Source organism: Peromyscus leucopus, chromosome 22 (assembly GCF_004664715.2).
Source record: "Peromyscus leucopus breed LL Stock chromosome 22, UCI_PerLeu_2.1, whole genome shotgun sequence".
Classification (NCBI taxonomy): domain Eukaryota; kingdom Metazoa; phylum Chordata; class Mammalia; order Rodentia; family Cricetidae; genus Peromyscus; species Peromyscus leucopus.
The window spans coordinates 39,925,863-39,947,522 of NC_051081.1; the positions used below are offsets into that span (position 1 = coordinate 39,925,863).

Sequence of the window (21,660 nt, forward strand, 5' to 3'; positions counted from 1 at the left end):
AGCCCAATTTTAAACCTAGTCTGCTGACACAGGTGGGGTACAGTTTGAGAATACAAAATTAAGATGATTATAAGAATGACTAACAGGACTTCAAACGTATTGACTGTCTAAATATATCTCTTGGGGTAAGGGCCTTTTATCGTCTTTATTTCAAGATGCTATTTATAGTAAGTTTAAAGCAGTGGTCCTCAACCTTCCTAATGCTGCAACCCTTTAACACAGTTCCTCATATTGCGGTGGCCCCAACCATAAAGTTATTTTCGTTGCTATTTTGTAACTGTAACTTTACTACTGCTATGAATTATAATGCACCTATCAGTTTTCCGATGGTCTTAGGCAGCCCCTTGGGAAAGGGTCATTGGACTCCCCCAAAGGGGCTGTGACTAGCGTGCTGAGAACTGCTGATTGAAAGCATCTGAGCTTATATATGAACTGGTGTGCACCTGACATATTTGTGTATTCAAGATGAATCTGTTGCAGTAGTACTAAAGGCCCACGGGGCCATGCAGCTCCTTTTTCACAAATAGTTCCTGAATGCTGTCTATATGCAGGGACAGATAATTCAGTCTAAACTCCCTCCCATGAAAGGAAGGACAGAAGCCATGAGGGTACCCCAGTGACTTCGTGCTTTAGGAGTCTTGTTAGTGGGTTGTTTTGTACTCATGTCAAGTTCTGGCTTTATAAAGCCAAACTTGACCAAAGTAAAGCGAACCAAATACAAGACATAGCGAGACATTCACTGCTTTGCTATCCTTGGGGTTGTCTAGCTGCTACCTTAAAATGAATTAATCCCCCCTCTGGAAAAAAAAAAAAAAAAAAAAAAAAAAACTCAAGAAATAAGAGATAAAGCAGTATGAAGTGAGAAAGGTGAAGGAAAAAAATTAAATTTGATTGGACAAACACAAGAAATAAACAGCCCTAAGTGACCGCATGTTTTGAGGCTGGAGTGCAGGAGATAGAAGCAGGGGTTGGTTGATACAGTGGATTCAAGGGGACAGAGATGGGCAAATGAGGATCCACTTGTTCTTGGCATAGTCAGTGAGCCAGACCCTCTGCTAGGCACAGGAGACCCAACAGAAATCAGCATATGTCAAAACAAACATGAGAGGCAGGAGGGGGAGGGACCTTTGGGAGTAGTTTCAATGATGCCATTCACCATCAGTCAAGCAGAGCTAATTAAAGACATCAGAAAGAACATGAGGATCTTCCTTGGTGTGGGAACTGGGAAGGAGGAGGGCGAAGGGGACACAGAATCCTTCCGTCCAACTGTTCCTCCAACTGTGTGCTCAGCAGGTGTGTCTGGAGACAGTTGTTGTGGGCAGATTACTCATTAATGTCAGAAATTGGGAGGGGGAGCCAGAAATGGCATGCAAAAAAAACCCCACTTGTCTGGATGTAAAAGAAGCCAAGGGACAGAGCAGAGCTCGGTGAAGGCAGGAGCTATGGGCCGTTGTGCTCTTACTGAGGGGTTTTAACAACTACAGGGTTGATGGTATCGTTGACAGAGTGACAGAGTGGTCACCTGTGGAATGAGAGCAGAAGCTTAGAGGTCAGGTAGGTGGGAGAGTGGCTTATTCTGAAGAGGGGACACAACTTGAAGAATGTGCGTTCTCATCTGTGTCTCACGTTTTTTCAGTAAGTTTTTGGTAATATTTCATGTGAACTCGGATTAGTAGTGGAAAAGCACATGTTTCTCCATCCTTTTATGCCCTGTTGTAAACGTTGGCTCTTCAGAAGTTGTATTATTTTTGTCTCTCTTCTGGAGGCCTGCTGTTCCCTTAATTGATGTGGTAGCATTTGACTGGCTTGTTGCCCATCCTCACATAATCATTATTTTCCATATCTCAGTTGTTGCTCCATTTCATTAACTTTTTTCAGAAAATTGCTGCCTATTTATCTATTTATAGGTTTTGAACGTGTGTAGTCTTTGTCCAAACCCAGTATGATTTCCTTTATCTCCTTGCTTTTGATCCTGAATTTTCCTTTGTTCAGAATCAATCATTTCTCCCCTCGATACTTCCCTTTGATATCCCCTTCTTACAAGTGCTGACACTATAATTGGGATTTTCTTGAATTTATGCTTTATGGAAATTCTTCTGGTGATAGGTGGTTAATCTGGGAGACAGAAGGTCTCCAGTTCAAGGCTCCTGATCTAGTGTCCCAGTACCATCTCTACCCCCCTTTTCCCGCACCAAAGTCAACTCCTTCAACAGCTCCTTCCAGTAAGTACTTTTACCCCATGTTCTCTTTGTCCTTTCCCTGGAACCATAGAGTTTTCATAATTTAAAATCCTGTTTCTTTCACTGCATGTCAGCTTATTCATTTTAATTCATTTCCTCACAATTTTCAAAAGACATATTGTTTATTTAATATGCATGACTATCCTGCCTGCCTGTAGGTCAGTATACCACATGTATGCCTAATGCGTGGAGAGGCCAGAAGAAGGTGTCATATCCAGTGGGACTGGAAGTTCAGATGGTTGCAAACTGACATATGGGTGCTGAAGGTCAAACCCAGGTCTTCAGGAAGAGCAGCAAGTGCTCTTAACCATGAAGCGCATGCTCTTTAATACCACTATTTAGCCGTGGATCTCAGATCTTCAGGTTTCTTTCTCATCTATTACTACTATATAGAAACAACCTTGTACTAGCTCAGTGTATTCATTAGTTTACTGTATTCTTTATTGTCTGGACCATTAAGTTCAGTTTAGTAGATTGATTTCTGTGGTGTTTCTTCAGCCCTGAGCTTAGAAGAAACTGTGTCATAGAATTCCATCCGTGTCCATAGACTGAAATGACTGAACTGAAACCTTCATTGGCTCATGGGAGTATCACAGAATATCTCACCATCTCCTTTTGTGTTGCTTTCGGTGATATACATTTAGATTCAGTCAGGCAAGGTAAAACTGTGAATCTCTGGCTTCTCTGATTTCAAGATTTCACTAACTGTTTATAAAACCTTTTATCTAGTTAACTCAGCTGCTTGCTATTAAGATGCTTTATCTTCTCGGCTCAGAAATAAAAATCCCAGGGTAAAGAAAGAAAGAGGCCCGGTGTTCCCTGTTTCTGAAGCCCTGTTTGACTGTCCCTGGCTTAAGCTTCCTGGGGCTAAATTATCTAAAACAGATCTTGTTGTAACACTGTGAAATGTAAATTCTAAGGACTAAGAGGGCATTTGCCTGAGCCTGAGAAAGCTGTGGTTCTGAGGAAGGGTAATACAAATTACAAGCAAAACATACACTCACATCTTTTATACCTAAGATGATGTTTTTCAATCCTCTCTAGGCCCCTCATGGGTCCTGGCTGCACACTAGCATCCTACAGGATCATCATCTTACATGTGAAAACCCAGGAAGCTACCAGAGCCACACTGGCTAGTGACCAACCGCCTTTTTGTCCTTGAAGCAATGCAGTCACTTTAGTGTCATCTTCTTGTTCCCAGACTTGATTCTTACTGCCACATGTCACAAGGCAAGAACATACTCTGAATTTTCTCTAATTGATTTTTGAATTAGTTCACAAAAGTGTTCCCAACTCCCCAGCTCTGCACTAGTCTTCTGGGATCTCCACTACAAGCCATCCAGGTCCCTTCAGTTATTGCAAAACTGGGCCATGATACCAAGCTCACATGCACCTGTCCCCTTGTGCAAAAGCATCCCTTGCTGCCTGCTGCCATCAAGTTGGATGCAATCCCACCCCCCCAACAAGGAAACAAGGAAGTAACTCCCTTGTTAAACAGTCATTGGCCCATGGCTGCTTCCATACACCTCTTCTGATGCTGCTATAACAGAGATGTGGCACTCATCAAGCTCCAATTGGTACAAGAAGAGTCCCTCAGTGAAACCAAAGACAGCTACACCTTGTACATCTTGAATTGTATTCCAGATTATTCTGTATTGTGACCTCTATTCCCTTTTGAGTTATACTTTGTCACAGGAGAACAAGAGCAGGATACCTCACCACATAGTCTCACAGGAATTTCTATAGATGTATTTCTTCTTTCTTGTTTAATAGTTCCCTATCTTTGTTAGAACCTCTACTTCCCAAGGTCCTATGGGGAAAGGTTGAGATCAAAGGCTAGATAAGTCTGAATGTTCCCTCCCCCTTGGATTATTTCAATCTCTAGGACTGTTTTTAAGATATTCTTGTTGAGAAGGTGCCTGAACTGGCTTACCCCAGTAATCAGATCAGTGAACACCCCACCTGTCATCATAGAGCCTTCACCTGGTAACTGATGGAAGCAGATGCAGAGATCCACAGCCAAGCACCAGGTCAAGTTCCAAGAGTCCAGTGGAAGAGAAAGAAGAGGGATTCTATGAGCAAGGGGCATCAAGATCATCATGGGGAAACCTACAGAGACAACCAAACCAAACTAGTGGGAACACATGAAATTTAGACCAACATCTGTGGAGCCTCCATAGGACTGGACTAGGCCCTCTACATAAGCAAGGCAGTTATATAGCTTGATCTGCTTAAGGGGCCCCCTGGCAGTAGGATCAACATCCATCCCTGGTGCATGAGCTGACTTTTTGGAGCCCACTACCTATGGTGGGAGACCTTGCACAGCCTTGATGCAGGGGGAGGAGCTTGGACTTGCCTCTAATGAATGTACCAGGCTCTGCTGGGAGGCCTTACCTTTTTGGAGGGGGGACTAAGGGGTAGGTTGGGAGGGGAAGGCTGGAGGGGTGGGAGGAGGGAAGAGAGGGTGATCTGTGATCGATATGTAAAATGAATAAAAATTTCCTTAATAAAAAAATAAATAAATAAAATATATTCTTGAGAGTTCCATTCCCTTATCAATAATTGCATTCCCTTCCCAAAGAACTCCTGTGGTAATTAGGCCTGCTTTAGAACTGCCTCATGGGCTTGCCAGTGTTGCTCAAGTGCATTTGAACCCTAGAATAAACATACCAGGTTAATTGTGAGACCCCCTAACCCTTGATTTATTGTTGCAGAAACATTAGTACTTGAGGCCCTTTCTATTTTTATTTCCCATAATCTTTTTTGTATACAGTAGCAGTACAGGTTAGAAGATACTTTGACACCAACCACTTCATTAGTTTCAAAATAAGACTACTAGATAAGTAGTACAGGTGGCATTTTATGAGTCTTTAGTCTTCATATAGCTGGTGTATACAAAGTTGTCTTTTATCCAAAGCTACCTGTTCTAGTTTTGTTTCTGTGGCTGTCACAAAATAGCCTGACAAGGAGCAACTAAAGGAAAAAAAAAAGATTTATTTTAGCTTACAATCCATAGGTCATCCTTGTGGGGAAGCCAAGGCAAGAACCTCAAAAAGGTCAGTACATCACACCCACAGTCATGAGCATGAGGAATGACTGCCTATATGTGTCCATGCTCCACTTGATTTCTCCATTTGTATACAGCTCAAGACCCCTGCCTAGGGAATGGTGCCACCCAGAGTATACTGAGTCTTCCAACATCAATTTAAATGAGATAATCCCTCCCAGGCCAAACCAATTCAGAAAATCCCTCATCAAAACTGTCTTCTGGGGTGATCCTAGGTTATGTCAACTTACAACTGAATGAGTTGCACAATGTAAAAGGAACTCAGTTGTTACTTTTAGAATTCAAATGTACAGCACCGATACTCAAAATCCCTGTGTCATGTTAATGAGGTACAGATAAAGAGAGCCTATGCTTAATAATAACTATAATTTATGAAGGAATTTGAAATGTTAGCCAAGTTTGGGAAACTCCTAACTGGTTTGTAAACAATCAGAAGTCTGGCAAGAGAAGGTTTTGCTGTGTTCCCTCCTAGCAAATAAGCATGTGGATGAGTTTGGCTAACACAGGAGGGAAAACAATTTTAAGTGAAAATTAACTCATTTAATTCTTGTGTGGACTCTTATCCAGAGGACCAGTCCCATTTACAGGTTTAAGAGACTTCACTGAGCACAATTCCAGTCGCTTCTTCGTCAGGCCCTGTGCTGAGGTGCAAGGAAGGATTATAGAACTGATTACAAACCAAACCTAAATATCAAAAGAGTTCATGGTTTGCTGCGGAAAATAAACCTCGGACACAAATAACTAGGAGACGGGTTGACTGCGATAAAAAACAGATAAAACGCCATGCTAATCCGGAGAGTAAACAAGGCAAGCAAGCAAGCGTTCTTTAAAATGTAAATAGCTCTCCCTCACTTGCAGAAAGGAGTAAGAAGGAAATCCACTCGATAAATAAGGAGATGTCAAATGACCCCAAGCATCCACCCCAAGATACACCCATGTATGGGCCCCACTCACCCTAGAGGAGCAGTTGGTCTTCCTGGAACACAAGCACTCTGGGGGCATTGCAGGCTGCTGTTCTCTTGATCAGTAGCAGAATTTAGAGTCTTTGGTATTGACCACTGGAAGTCAGGTCACTCTACTGCTTGGGTGGTCTGACTCAGCCCAGTCCCTTCTGCCACAATTGACGTTCTCTAGTTTCATCAAGGGGGTATTAGATTTCCACGGGGCAGATTCCCATTTCCACAGGGTGCACACAACCCACTAATGATGATTGCAAATGAGAGAGCCCTGTGCATCCATTCAAATCAAAGTCACACCTTCACCCTTGGAATATAGTTGTGATTACATTAAAGACACATTACAAGTCTGTCGCCTCTCGTTCCTTTTATTGTGTGTGTGTGTGTGTGAGTTGCATCTGATCCCTTTATTTCCTATTAAAATGTGAGCATTTCCTTTGGATTCAAATGTGCCTTCTCTACTACAAAACAGCAGCACACCCAACAGTTCCAGTTAGGAAGTGAACAGGAAAAACTGCATCCATTTAAACAAGCCGGTATACGGTCCAGCAAGCACAAACATGCTTTTCTGATTCCAAAATGTGGATTATGGACATTATGCCTGGGACTTGCCTTCAATTTTCTTCTAAAAAGACAAAGCCTAGCTGGTTTATACCCCTTGTGCCTCATCTTCCGTATGTCTTCTCTCTTAAGTGGCCAAGCATGTTTTCTGTTCTGCTTCATGCAAAGAAACCTGATAAGGGCAACTGCCAGCATTCAGAGCTTTTTTTGGGGGGCGGGGGGGCAGAGCAGGGAAGACCTGGGTTGAAGGTCAAAGAAGGTTAATAAAAGACCACTATCTAGAGGACCCCCAAAGGGATTTTCTTAGAGTGATAACCTGTTATATCTTTATGTCTGTTTTAAATATCATGCACTGAACATTTTTTTTAATGAAAGAACATTACCCCAGTCCTGTACATATAACTGTAATTATAAAATCTAAGTAGATAGGCTAATCTTTATTGCCCTCACATTATAGAAGAGACATAAAGTCCAGGGATGTTGCTAAGATGAGATGGGGAGGACAATGTCAAGCAGTTGCTTAGAAGATCGATTCTATCCTCTGGATTCTAGGAGCATCTTGGACCGTCTTCAAGGTAACAGGAATACTGAAGTGCATGAGCAGTGGGCTTTGCCCCCGTCATCTCCTAATGCTACACTACTGCCTTTCATGTGGGTGTCAAAACACTGGCCTGTCATTGGAAAATCTTACAAGTTCATCACGCAATGTCTGTCTCTTGGTACTTATGAGAAGCAAAGCAAAAAGACCCACACAATGACTTGTGATGTGAAAATCATTCAAAGAAGCTGTATCTAAGGTAGGTGTATACATACTGGAGACTGTTAGAAACCCATGGGGTGGAACACAGGCTATAGGAGACACCTCTAACATACCTAGCAGGAAAATGTATTCATTCCTCGCAGACATGAGTTCCTAAATCTTTGTGTGACCCAATGGTAGAATGAGGAGACAGAGATCATCATTCAAATGCAGGCAGCTAGGAAATGGAAATCTCCTGGGACTGGTTATACACTCACATTTACCAGTCAGGCAAGAGGTGTCTCCGATTCTAGCCAGGAAATGATGTCTCACATTCTTGCTTAGTTTGCTTTGTTGCTCAGTGAGCTTCCTACCTAAATCTCTACTTCAATCACGCCTGATGCAGACAACCTTGAGATCTGAAAACTCTCCGTTCCCTGCTTCTTTCCCACTAGGAGGCTGCAAATGCAGGTCATGCTTAAGCTTAGGTGCTGATCTTATGAAGAGAAATTATTTTGGGGATTGGTAGATTCTGCATTGATAGATGCCATTCTATATCCCTTATGATTTATTAGTTCTTATAAGTACATATCTGCCCCAAATCTTATGTTCTGGATTAAAATGTGTTATAATGAGCTCAGCATTGTTTTTCAGCTTTACTCACAATCAATTTGCAAAGCCACTGACACACTGTGATTTCTATTTCCTGACCCATCATAGCCCGCCCTGGCTTAAGCTCACCAGTAGTATCAGCAGTATGAATAGAATAGTTACTAAGCTATGGAGCACAGCGGAATCTCACAAGCTCTAAACTGCTGTGGTTCCCACAGCATTCTTTATGTCTGCTCATGAGAGACTCACACAAGGCCCTTGGGGAAAGGGAAAAAAATAAATAAAATTTAATTTGATTCCTTTTGCCTGGCTTTTAAGACCATCATAAACTGTCATTGGTTAGTTACTAGGAAATAAGATTTAAAATATTTAAAGTAATTGATTTTTCCCTGTGTAAACAACTTCAGAGCTAAGCTAAGGGTTAGCATATTATCCTTACATCTCCCTTGGCAGACGCTGGGGAGAGGAGGGAGGGATGTTTGGGAAGATGCAGTTATAATCTTTCCCAGCCGAAGTTCTTAATTACACTCAGGTCTTGAATCCTCAAGTTAGCATATTTTGCCCATTCATTGCTCAATAAATATTAATTGGTGTAGATGGGTTATAATTTAGCATGTGTATGATCTATAATTTACCTGTAGCCTATAATTATTTTAAATGTTTGAATAAGGGAATTGATTGGAATGAAAAGAAAATAACTTCTTTAACTTTTTTAAAAAATGTTATTATGATCTAAGTCTTCATAAAATCACCCAAACTAATGCGGCATTTCATGTAGACTGGGAAGCTATCATCTACTATGACCCATGCCGAGGACAAGACTAGTTGATACTGAACTCAAGTTGATGCCAGCTCTGAAGTTTTCTGGTAAAAAAAAAAAATAGTTCCAGCTACTGACCCAGCACAAAATGACCAAAAAAATACCTCCTTTGTATACAAGAACAAGCCCCAAGAGCCCACAGGTTTTTCTTTGGGGGTGTTTATTACCCTCTGAAGTTCCTTGACAGCATTGTACATTTATGTGATAAATTTTGGTCATTGTGTGGTTCCCATGTCCCTCTCATCCTCCTTCCCTTCATGATGGGTCCCTTCTCAGTAAGCCCCCTCCTGGTTCTTATCACATGTGACCCACTACACTCAACCAGCCATGCACAAATAGATATAACCTTTCTTAACTGTGTTCTTTAGCAATTTGATTCGTGTATATAAAATGCATCCTACCTACTGTGATATTCCTACCCAGTCTAACCTCCGCTATTGCCACGCCCTTCTCCCTACAAGTCATTTCCCCACATTCACTTCATTCTGTTTTGTTTGATTAGTTGTCTTTTCAGACACCCTGAGTTTAAGGATCCATGCAACAAGAGGTAGTAATTTCCATTTGGGTTTTTGAACCTAAGTGATTGGACCAGGAATAAGTTTGCTCATTACTATCAGTATGTAAATGCTTGTTTACTGTTAATCTTTACCAACAAATAGATTCCAGCTGGGTTTTTTGTTGTTGTTGTTGTTGTTTACCATGAGGCATAAAGATATGGGGAAGGCATATTAGAAAGCACTCTTAATTATTAACAAATGAATGATGTGCATTAATGGGGTTGAGTGTTATTTCCAAACATGTTCACAATGTGGACTAATCAAATACAGGAGGATGAACTGTTTTGTTGACATACAAATTACACATACTAATAGAGCTCAGTGCAATATATTTCTCCCTTCCTCCAATGGGCACTGATCAACACCAACCACGGTGTCTGACTCCAATCCCATCAGATTCTCCGTCCTAGGAATGGAATGATTTAGCTGACACCTTCTCACTCTATGTGCCTAGGAGTGCCTGAGACGATTCAACTTGGGATGTTGATAGGCTTCTATCCTCTGCCCAATATGCATGTAAGAGAAGCAAGAGAGGAAGCTCATCTGAGAGAGAACTAACAAGGTACAGTGAACAGAGGGAGAGACCAAGGCCATTGCAAGGTCCCTACTATAGTCTCTTCCTGCTATTCCATCCTTTATCTCCACAAGAGGCCTGTTGCTCTGTCCCTTCCAAGATGCAGCACAGTCACGTGGTTCTCACTGAGCTCCTTTCTTCTGCTTTCTATGGCTTATGTTCAAAGACTGTTCTACTACCTCATATTTAAAAAAAAAAAAAAAAAAAAAAAAATGACTATACCTCTGACCCTTCCGCATTTTTACCCCTAGGGAGACTTTGCAGTTGGCATACCGCCTACCTTCCAAAACATTTCTTCCAAGACCAAGAATAAAACCATATGTTTAACTTTGTAAGTCCTTCTTGCAGGATGGAGATGAAAACAAACTTGAAATAGTTTTCATTCTCAGAGAAGCCAAATACTTTCATAGTCAAATTGGCCAGCAGGGATGACCTAGTGCCAGGGGCCTGGGGACTTAGGAACCTTGAGTGCTGGTGGGAGGAAGGTGAAAATGTGCCATCTGAGAGGAAAGAGAATGTTGCGACTCTCTGCCAGTCAACTGCATACTTGCACCGGCTAAGGTATGTGTGCACAAATAAACACACGCGTACTTGCACACGCATGCACACACACACACACACACACACACACACACACACACACACACACACACTAGAAAAGACAGAGGTGGCAAGCCAAACCAGGAGTCCCCAGGGAACATTTCTGTAGTCTTCGCCAAGCTGTGGGAGCAATCAACCAACCCCCAGGCCTCTCTTGGACCTTCTGATCACAATCTCCATTCTCTCTGTGCTGACTTCCAGGCTTCCTTGCTTTGCAGTTCTATTATCATCTCATGAAACTTTAAAACTCTCCACCCTTCGTTCATTGTAGTCAACTTTAAATAAATTCAGAGTGTCACTTGTTAAAATAAATGACATTTAAACAACCTCAGCATGGTAACTCATTCCTCATTATCATAGCGTGCTCTCCTGAAAGGTCTATAGTACATTATCTCTATGAAATGGATTTTACCTTCAATATTAACCTCATTGCTTAGGGAGGAGAGGAGCTAAGCACTCTGGTGAGAGGTGGTGTAGAAATGCATAGGTAGATTGATAGGACCGCACAAGTGATGATAATCTGAAAGAAAAGCAGACAAAGGGTTTAGGTTACACATTAGGTAGCACGTCAGAGCCAAGCTAGAGCTGTGATGACTGAGCCAGCTGCCATGATGGGACGAAAAATCTGATGGGATTGGAGTCAGACACTGTGGTTGGTGTTGATCAGTGCCCACTGGAGGGAGGGAGAAATATATTGCCCTGAGCTCTATTAGACCAAGAATGTGTGTTTCATTTTGGCTACCCAGAGTCCACTGTGTTGATGCCTCCGTTGAAAGAGAAGTGACCCTCGGGGTGAGTGCATTAACTACCAGGCACCTCCCTTGTGGAAACTGAAAGCCAAGGTACAGGGTAATTAAGTAACATGCCTTAGACTAGAGGCGAGGTCAGCAAACACACTACCCCTGTCCTCATGGAACTCCTAGAGACCTTGCAGTCTTTGTGTTGGAACATTTCCTGGCACACCTGGATGTACAGGGACATGGGCATGTGGAAGCCTGAGGTTGACTTCGGGAACCTTCTATGAGTATTCTCTATGTTAGTCACCGAGGCAGGGTCCCTCATTTGACCCCAGAGCTCATCTATAATCGCTAGTCTAACTAGTCAGCTTTCTCCATGATTTCCTGTCTCCACTCTCTGAGTGTTAGAATTATAGGCAGGTTCCAACACCCACCCAGCATTTCATGGGTCCTAGAGGGGATCAGAACTCTGATCTTCATGCTTGCTTGACATGCACTTTATCCATCTGAACCATCACCCAAGATCCAGAGACCCTGCAGTCCTTTGCTTATTTCATCTCTCCAGGTCTTTTGACACAATACCATGCCAATTTTCTCATCTCATTCTCTTTATTTCCTCTTATCTTTTAAGAATGTAAAACCAATGGGATGACTACCAGTGCTTTGACTAGGAAGTTTTTTTCTTTGCAGCTATACTCCCAGGCAGATAGGGGAGATGGCCAGCAAACAATGTTTCTATTTAATAACCCAGTGTTCAAGGAGACCTTCTGCTCTGGCAAAGGACTCCAAGCTGTGGCCCAGGATGAGTCAGTAGATGGGTAAATCTATACTCAACTGAGGCCCAGGGAAGTTTTGTATGGTGAGACTCATAGGTATTTTCTCCCAAACACCTTTTGAAATCTGACATCTAGCATGTAGCTCCTTCCTAGGTACAGACTCTCTTGAATTCTGGCCAGGAGCTGTGAGTTTTGTGTATATTCCAAATAGGTGTGCACAATGCTTGTACTGTAAACCTAATTCTAAGTGATGGGAAAGCACAAGTCTAAAAGAAAGCATACTCTTTGAGGTATCTGCAGACTAGGCCCAGCAAAGAAAGGAGGTGAGTTTCACAAGCATGGATATAGAGGAGTGTGGAACATAGGACAGGGTTCTTGAGGTATTTATTTTATAGCAAAAATAAAGAAGCTTCTGTTATGATTGGCTCATAAGGCAGTGGGAAAGGACATTCACTATGAATAAGTATTACTTGAAAAGCTACTGTATTTTATAAAGTATAGAAACTCTCACCAATGGAGAGTCTAGGAATGAGAATTACAGTCTTAACTTGCAAATTACTTTGTAACCTGTGTGATGTTTTTCTCAGGTCTTCAACTAGGAGCTAGCTGCTGGAGACTTTCACGAATATTCCCTTCTAAGCACAAGGGTTCTATCTGGGCAGGTAATATACTTACTCAAGAGACCCCTTTTTACATCTCACAACCTTTTCCTTACTGTGTATTATAATAAATGAATTCCTTGCTTGTGGCCATCTGGGCCACAGTGATTCTTGGTGTCTATCCTAGCAAGCTTTAAAATGTAAATTTGGCACAGGTTAGAGACACCTAAGAAGGGTATCTCAGCTGATGGGCTTTCCAAATCAATTTGCCCTATGAGTATGTCTATGATGAATTATCTTGACTGTTAATTGATTTAAGGGCTCAGCCCATTATGGGAGACACCATTACTTGAGCATGTGGTCCTGAGCTAGATAAGAAAGCTAGCTAAGCATGAGCCTGAATGAGGCAGCAAGCAGTATTCCTCTACTGTTTCAACTCCACGATCCTACATGAGTTCTGACCCTAACATCCCTTTTGATGATGGACTGTGACTTGTAAGCTAGAATAAATCCTTTCCCCTTCATAGATTGTTTTTGGTCTCGGTATTTTCACAGCAACAGAATTAAACTCCAATAGTATCTTGTACAATTTCCCTCAGATCAAAGATATTCTTACAAGGCCCCCCAATGGTCCAAAGCTTATCTTTGGAACTCACACAAGTTAAGTGTTTAAAATAACTATTTACCAGCAATAATGAAAATATTTGAGATACTCTTTAAAATTTTAGTTGTGAAATATCAATAAAATAATTGCCTAATTCCAAACCATGTACTATTCTAATTAATTCTGTGTGAGACATTTTTTCAGCTTCAAAGATTACTCTACTTGTATTGCATAACAAAATAATAGTATAATTAGGAATAAATTTGTCACTTTTATAAGTAATTCCTTTTTATTATGTGTTTGGAAGCAAAGCACAAGCATGATTAAAGTCTCTTTTAAAAGGTTTTATTAATTACTATGATTATTATGGATAATCAGGGTCCACAAACTACAGAATGAACCCCAGACAAGATGTACAAAGCCACAAAGCATGGCAGAAACAGTGAGGGACACTGGATCCGGGTTTGGCTATTCTTTGAGGCCTGGGTCTCCCTATCTACCTTTTCCCTTGTGGAAGGCAGAGAAGGGAGTCCACTGGCACTTTCCATCTCCTGATCTTTGCTCTCAAGTCATCTCGTGGAGGCACAATGGAAGAAGCAGTGTTTTTTTCTCAATCAGCAACTCTCAGCCTGAAGTCAAAGGGCCCTTTCTCAGGGGGTCACCTAAGACCATCTGCATATCAGATATTTACATTATAATTCATAATGGTAACAAACTACAGTTATGAAGTAGCGAGGAAAATAATTTGACGGTTGAGGTCACCGCAAGACAAGGAGCTGTATTAAAGGGTCGCAGCATTAGGAAGGTTGAGAAAAACTGGTCTCTGTGCTTTACTGGTCTCACAGGCCTTTCTCCATTACCTCTGGTCTTATTTAATCAGACCTTAACACAGAGAACTGGAAACCCTCTGCCCGGGAGGGAACTTCCTCTAGGGCCATACTCACCTCAGTTATAGTTCTTTCCCTAGTAACAGGCTACCCTCCTTTCATTTACAATGCTCTGAGCAAGCACACTGGCCAAGGTGACCTTGAGGAAGAAGGAACTTATTTGCTTTACAATTCTAGGTTACAGATCACCATTGTAGTGAAGTCACAGAGGCAGGAGTTCCATGGAGCTGGTCATACCACACCCATAGGTAAGAGTAAAGAGAGATTAGTACATCCATGCTCTTTGCCTGCTTGACCTGAGTTGGCTTTCTTCACTCTTACCCAGTTCAGGCCCAGCTCATGAAATGTTATTACCCACATTTGGGGAGTGTATCCACACCCCAACTAACAATCAAGATAATCCCTATAGACATGACCATAGGTCAGCCTGTTCTAGAAAATTCTTCAACTGAGGCTCTCTTCTCGACTGACTCTAAGTTGTGGCGAGCTGATAATTAAAAACTAGCCAGGATAGGGAGGGGTGAGCTCCTCCAGGGCAAGGACTGTGATTGATTTTGACTTTTCTTTCTTAGATCCCCAACTGAGAGGCAGTCCCAACAGACATTCAAGAACATTAGCTGAGCCAGGAACATGCTTGTAGAAGCAGATGCAACAAGAAGACACTTAAGTTCAGTAGTTTGAGAATAGCCTGGAGAATGTAGCAATACCTCAACCCCAACTTTAAAAAGATATAGTTCTTGAATAGATGGGCCAATTAATGGCATAATAAATTACCACTAGTGTGTATTGCCCACAATAGATGCACTGGTTTCTACTTCCGACTTTGAACCCCAAGAACCTTGTGTGGAGCCAACTATTGTGGAATAGGACTCTACTCCTCCATAATGTCTAGACTTTTCTACTAGAGAAACCATACTTCGACATAAACCATGTCTCCCCAGTATCCCACTATGATTTATTGCAAGACACGGAGGTTTGTAGAGCATCTTAGCTACCAGAATACTTAGACACCTCTTTCTTCAAGTCCTCCCTATCACAGGGGAAAAACAAGACCCGGGTATAGATGGAGCCCACCCAAACTCTTCCCTGAACTATGTCATCTAAAACACATCATGTCTAATGCTCATCATTGTGAGTTGCCAGGGGCCTTTCCTTCCAGAAATTGAAGAGACCAGTATCTCTAGGAGGACACAAAGGAGGGCCATCAGATATAAAAAGAGACAAGTGGGGTCACTAGGGAGAGCTGTGCTCCAGTAGACCTTTCCCTCCAAGACTTCTGTTCTCTGGTCTGTTCTTTATGTCCACAGAAATTCACAGGTATTCCTGGAGTCATACCACTGATAAGGCCATCTGTCCACTTCTTTCCCTAGGGCTCCTTGCTCTGCCTCTGTCTCGTCCCTCTGGAGCCCAGCTGCCCTCTCCCTCACTCAGCCCATTAGCTGAAAGACAGCACTATGTGCTAACAATGACTGACAACACACACTGCCAGATGATGATCCCCATGGAAACCACATAAAAATGAACACTAGACAGAAGATATATATATCCTATTTTAAGTAGAGTCTGGTTTCCTCAACTTTGTCTGATTTCCTTTAGCCCAGGCCTTAGCCTGCAAGTGACTGAGCAAACCTCGGTGTGTACTATAGCCCAAGACTGAAGAAGAATGTGGGCTGAACAGCATGAAAGGCTCAACTCTGCAGGGAAGTCATTGCTACACTAGAAAGACTGTTTCTCTCTCAAGTCCAACACCACTCCTAAAAGAAACACAGCAGTTCTGCCCACCACAGGAAACTATGGGAAAAGCCCTGATGGCCCCATAATGAAGAATCATAAGATAGTTTTCCACATCCTCCTGGATTCCCAGAATATTCTCCAGAATCATGTGGATGGTACCTAGGGATAGTATTAATATAATATATAACTTTTCTCTCCTTTAATGAGTTTTTTGAAATCCCTCAAAGTCTTTTCAAAAATCCTTCTCAAAAATTCCTATAAATACATCACCTACAGGATCCATAAGGTTCTGAAAAAAGAAAAGAAAAGAAAGGGAGACGGGGGATTCTGTTTCTCTCTGTGATAGGAGACATGGTAAGTGGGTTGGGGTATCACTAATGTACCATAGAATGGCACATGAACTTCCCCCCCAGGTATGGTAAAGCACCAGACCTGGTACATACATAGAGAAGAAAAGGATTGAGCAGGGAAAGCCTCCTTTTGGAGTCTTGGTCCTGGTTTTAGATCTGGGCTTGATGATAGCATAAGCAATCCTGGATTTAAGTGGATATAGTAGATAGTGCTTGGTTTTTTGAGCAACAATTGAAAGCCAGGGCAGCCATAGCAGGAAAAGCTATATGGGATGGGGGGGGGGAGTGGGGGCTACCACTGGCCTTTCTTAAAATCATGTATTATTTGCCATATTTCTACTGTGCTAGTCTTTCTGGCTTCTCCCTTCACGTCTTGCACATATGCATAATTGTTTTAAGAGTGTTCGGCCACAGGTGTCCTTCATGTGTCCCCAGGATAACCAAAAGAGAAAGAAAAGATAAGAGGTCTCATGGGGCTGAACCTATATGATTGTGAGACTATCCACAGATTTAGATATTGTCCTTTTTGGGAACTGACATAGACAGGTTGTCTTAAAGAACTTAAGAGTTCTCTTTTTGGGCCGGGCGGTGGTGGCGCACGCCTTTAATCCCAGCACTCGGGAGGCAGAGGCACGCGGATCTCTGTGAGTTCGAGGTCAGCCAGCCTGGTCTACAGAGCGAGAGCCAGGAAAGGCTCAAAGCTATACAGAGAAAAAACATGAATTCTCTTTTTACTCATACACCTCCCAAGAGCCTGTTCATCACCGACTGGGCACCCCCCAGAGTCATAATCCCTGTACTCCTAATCACTTTGGGGAAATGGCCAGAGGTTTGGGATGGTCAGGAATCCCTATTATCAATTAGGAGCATATCACCACCACGACTCCCCAGTTTCCAAAAGCAGCTCAAGTCCTTCCACTGGTGCCTTTTGCCTGCTTTCTGCAGAATGTATAGATGCCCCCAAACCCTTCTAGCATTGGCTACATCCATCTATTTAGTATTTCACTGAGCACTAGATTTATTCTCATCCGACCTACACAATGACTGCTCCAAGAAGCAGAGGGTGTGGTTTCCATGTCTCTCCTATCCGTCACAGTGACCATGAAATGAGAACCATGTACGAATTCATCTGTTCATCTATTCTCCAAACCATTAGTGAGCACCCAGTCCTAGGCCAGGCTTTCATCTCGGCGTTAGACTCACATTCAATCCCCGAGTTTGAAAGTTCTCAGTATCATGAGAGGACCTACCATGTGGCGCTGTCATGATCACGGCATACAATGACCTGCAACAGAAGTAAAGGCAGAATGAGTGCCCCGGGGCACATATCGAAGAAGAACAGACTCCCAGGGGTGGCAATGGAACTGTGTGCCAAAGCACTTCCGTAAATACTTGTTGATTAATCGGGGGAGGAGTAGGCTTCTTTGGGGACTGTGGGGACAAACTGTCCTCATTAGCGGATGATGAGAAAAACATTTTCCTTATAGTGAGGGAGCTCATGAGAGTCAGCAAGTGAAAATATGTGTGTTAATGATAACGAAAGGAGAAACCCAGATGTAAAAGGCTCATATACATCCTGAGTATCTGACCAGCCCCTTCCATCTGCCTGGTTCCAGGGGAGAGGGGTGATCCCCTCCTTTCTGGTTTTCCTCCCAAGTCCTTGGAGATGCTTGAGCCCAGAGATAGCCACACAGCAACAATCCAGGCCCCGGGAAACCATGTAGACTCAAGCTTGCCGCTGACCAGCCAAGCGATATATACAGATCCCTCTTTGAGACCCTGGCCTGCCAAGGGCCGGGGGCCTCTGTGTGGTTTGGGCTTTGCCTGCACAGTTTATTTATTCTGCAGCATATGCTGGCTCAGCAAATGAAGGCAGCTCCAATTTTCCATGTTCATTTTAGACCTCCCTTAATTCTCGTAAGTTACGTTCTGTAGCAATCCCGTCCTTATGGTTTATCAGTGAAACATCTGTGGTTTTTCGTCCTTTGAACTTCTGAGCCAAATGGCTTAAAACTACCTACAGTTAGCAACCCTTTCCCCTGGATCCGGTGACGGACAGCATGGTGGTTAGGAATGAGCATCTTCTGCAAACTTGGTGATGCTTTCATTCTTATAGCTCAGTTCACACAGTCCTTGGATTGTATGTCCTCAATCTGCCTCCCGATCAATGTCGAGGAGTGGGAAAACACAGAGTGATGGGTAAGATGGCTTGTCTGGCATGGGGAGGGCAATCTAATCACACATGTGTCGTGTGAGGTGTACCTAGCCCTCCCCTCCTCCCAGATCATGTTCCGTCACTTATAATGGGCTCCTTTTCATGCTCAGCTTCACAGTTCTTAGGACTACCACGCTTTCTGTGGGGCAATAGTCACCCAGGATTTGCAGCTGTCCATATTAAACAGAAAGAGACAGAACTGGGTCTGTCAAACAACAAACTGAGAAGGAAGACTTGTACTTTTCATTCTATTTATGCCTAAACAGCAGCAACCATAAAAGAACACTTTACATTAAAAGGGATGGTAGTGGCCAGAGATGGCGGTCCACATCTTTAATACCAGACCTTAGGAGTCAGAAATACGAGGCTTAGGAGTTCATGGTAGGGAAACAATTAATTTCTAGAAAGTTCAATGGTCCATCTCTGGCAAATAGCATGGCACTTTTTTTAAAAATCAACATCTAAAGCTAAAAATGAGGTCATGAAGCATCCTTGTCCCTCTATCTTTTGAGTTCAGAGTTCAAGGGTATCAAGTCCAGCCCTAAAAAGTTTGCACGCAATTTGAACATTTGAACTATTTTATGATACCCACTAATTTGATTTATCACACTGACGTCCATGGCCTGAGGGTCTAAATACCCCAGCGTAGCACTTCCAAGGTTTCAGTTCTTATCTCAAGAATCTCATCTAGATTAGGGACAGAAAGGACAGGGAATTAACTCAAAGGAACTAGACCACTGGAAAGTGACAAGGCAGAAGTCCAAGCAAGGAGTGAGCCTTGGAAGTGCTATTGTACCTGTGGTGTCTCTAGATTCGATACATGTAGTCTTGGTAGAAGTTTGACTTCCTGGCTTAAATGTTGAGCTTAAGAAAGCTGGGTGCTGATAGACTGGTGATGTTGGATACATTGAAGACAACAGAAGGCTGAAATGGGGAAATTTAAAAACTGAATTAAGAAAGGAAGCAACCATAACAGATAATCTCACCTATTTTGCCTCCTTGATTGTTTTGGTTTGCTTCCTTCCCACCCCCCCATCCCTGGTTTTGTTCATACCATTGTGATCCAGGCTAATCTGTGACCCAAGAGCTACCACAAACATTGGACTCTATAGAATCACTACATTTTATCAGAGACCCAAGGTGGGCGCTGGCCCTGCTCAGGAGAAGAACCCAGGATATCCGCCAAATGTTTTTTAGCCAGGAATATCAATTTCCAAGACTAGGGCTGTCACTCACTGGTAGAGTGTTTTGCCTAGCAAGCGCAAAGCCCTGGGTCCAACCTCAGCAATGCAATAAATAAATAAATGTATAAATAAATAAGCATATTTCAAAAGCATTTAATAGGGGGAAGAAAACTTCTTAGTGAGAGATAAAATTGGAAAGCTGCCACTCTGTCATAGGAAAAGCGTTTTAAAGTCATGCATTCACCTACAGGTACAGAGCATGGACTCAGATGTTGGAAGAGGAAACGACAGTTTCCAATGCCCCTACTGAACATGGGTTCGTTAGAACAATTACAAAAGGTACATATTTAGCCTCCTCCAGTGCTGCCTAAGGCTGGCTCTGTTGAAATGTGTCTATTGCTCAATACACCACTATGACTGCCTCTGTAGAAACAGAGGTGAATTCACCATCATCTGCATGGAAAAGAGGCCCACTGGAAACAGCAATAAAAGTCCAAGCATGCAACCCACCGGACACAAGCCTTCTGCAAACAGACCTACCCCAGACTGATGCAACTAGACATCAGTGATAATGCTACATTGCCAAGAGGCTGTATTGAACTAAGGTTATAATGAATGGGGGGCATTAAACTTGGGGCACATTTTTCTTTATCTGAAAATTATTTACTACATTCCCACCTCTGCCTTGAGTCTGCTAGACTTAGACATGGAACTTGTACATCATGGTACCTAGGTCATATCAATAAATCAAAGGCTCAGAAATAGACCTCAATCTCAACAGAACTCGGGTCAGAGACTTTGGACAGCAGGTAGAATGGTTTCTGGGTATATCTGTCTCCACAATTAATTATCACTTCACTAGAGCAGTGGCTCTCAGCAGGATAATTTTCTCTCTCACTCAAGGGATACTTGGCAGTGTTTGAAAGCATGTTTTATTGTCACTATTGAGAAGTCACTGCTGGTATTTAGAAGGGACAAATCAGAATGCTGTTAAGAATCCTGTAATGTACAAGCTGTTACTCTGCTTGTAAAAGTGATCTAGTTTCTGATGCTGACAGTGTCCAAGTCTAAGACGTCACCACAAGTCTAGAGTCACCACAATATTCCAGGAGGACAGGGTTTTCAAGGTGTAGCTAGAAGCTGGAGAGGCCACTTGGGAACATCCATCCAAACCACCAGGGTTTTATGCCCATCTAATCCTCTCAACTTATGGCATTATCTATAAGGCTGTTCCTTGTTTATACATACATGTAATCGGTGTTCATGCTACAAATGCTCAGCTTCATACACTATTCATTGTAAAGGAGCGTTTCCTGTTCCGACTGCCCAGTCCCAAATAACCAACTCAGAGGCTGAATATGAATTAGAAATGGTCCATAGCTCAGGCTTATTACTAACTACATGTTACATTTTAAGTTAACTCACATTTCTTATTTATGATCTGCCACATGACAGTAATTTTATTAGCATGGCACATTCATCTCCAGCTCCCTCTGCATCTGGCTGGTGACTCCTGACTCCTCCCTTCTCCTTCCCAGCATTCTCAATTTGGCTTTCCCACCTAACTTCCTGCCCAGCTACCAACCTGTCAGGTTTTTTTTTTTTTAACCGATGAGAGTAATACATATTCATAATGTAGAAAAGGATTGTTCCACAGCAATTCTTAATGTAGCAACAGAGCCAGTTACAAGGGGGAAAGAAGGTCAGGAATTGCCTTCAAAATACTAGTTACTGCTTTGCACAAGGCATATAACTCCACTGTCTTAGTGACTATTCATTTGCCATGAGAAGACACTATGACCAAGATAACTTATAAAACATTTAATTGGGGCTCTCTTACAGTTTCAA

At 42.5% G+C, this 21,660-nt stretch overlaps 1 long non-coding RNA gene across 1 annotated transcript in view; it reads right to left on the reverse strand.

Annotated features, from left to right (window-relative positions):
• LOC119086473 overlaps positions 1-15,765 on the reverse strand; it is a 30,728-nt gene extending 14,963 nt beyond the window's left edge. Inside the window, exons 1-2 of the long non-coding RNA XR_005089759.1 lie at positions 15,665-15,765; positions 11,139-11,246 (exon numbers count right to left, since the gene is read on the reverse strand). This is a non-coding gene — a long non-coding RNA (uncharacterized LOC119086473). The remainder of the gene's footprint in view (positions 1-11,138; positions 11,247-15,664) is intronic.
• Between the last annotated feature and the right edge of the window lie 5,895 nt (positions 15,766-21,660).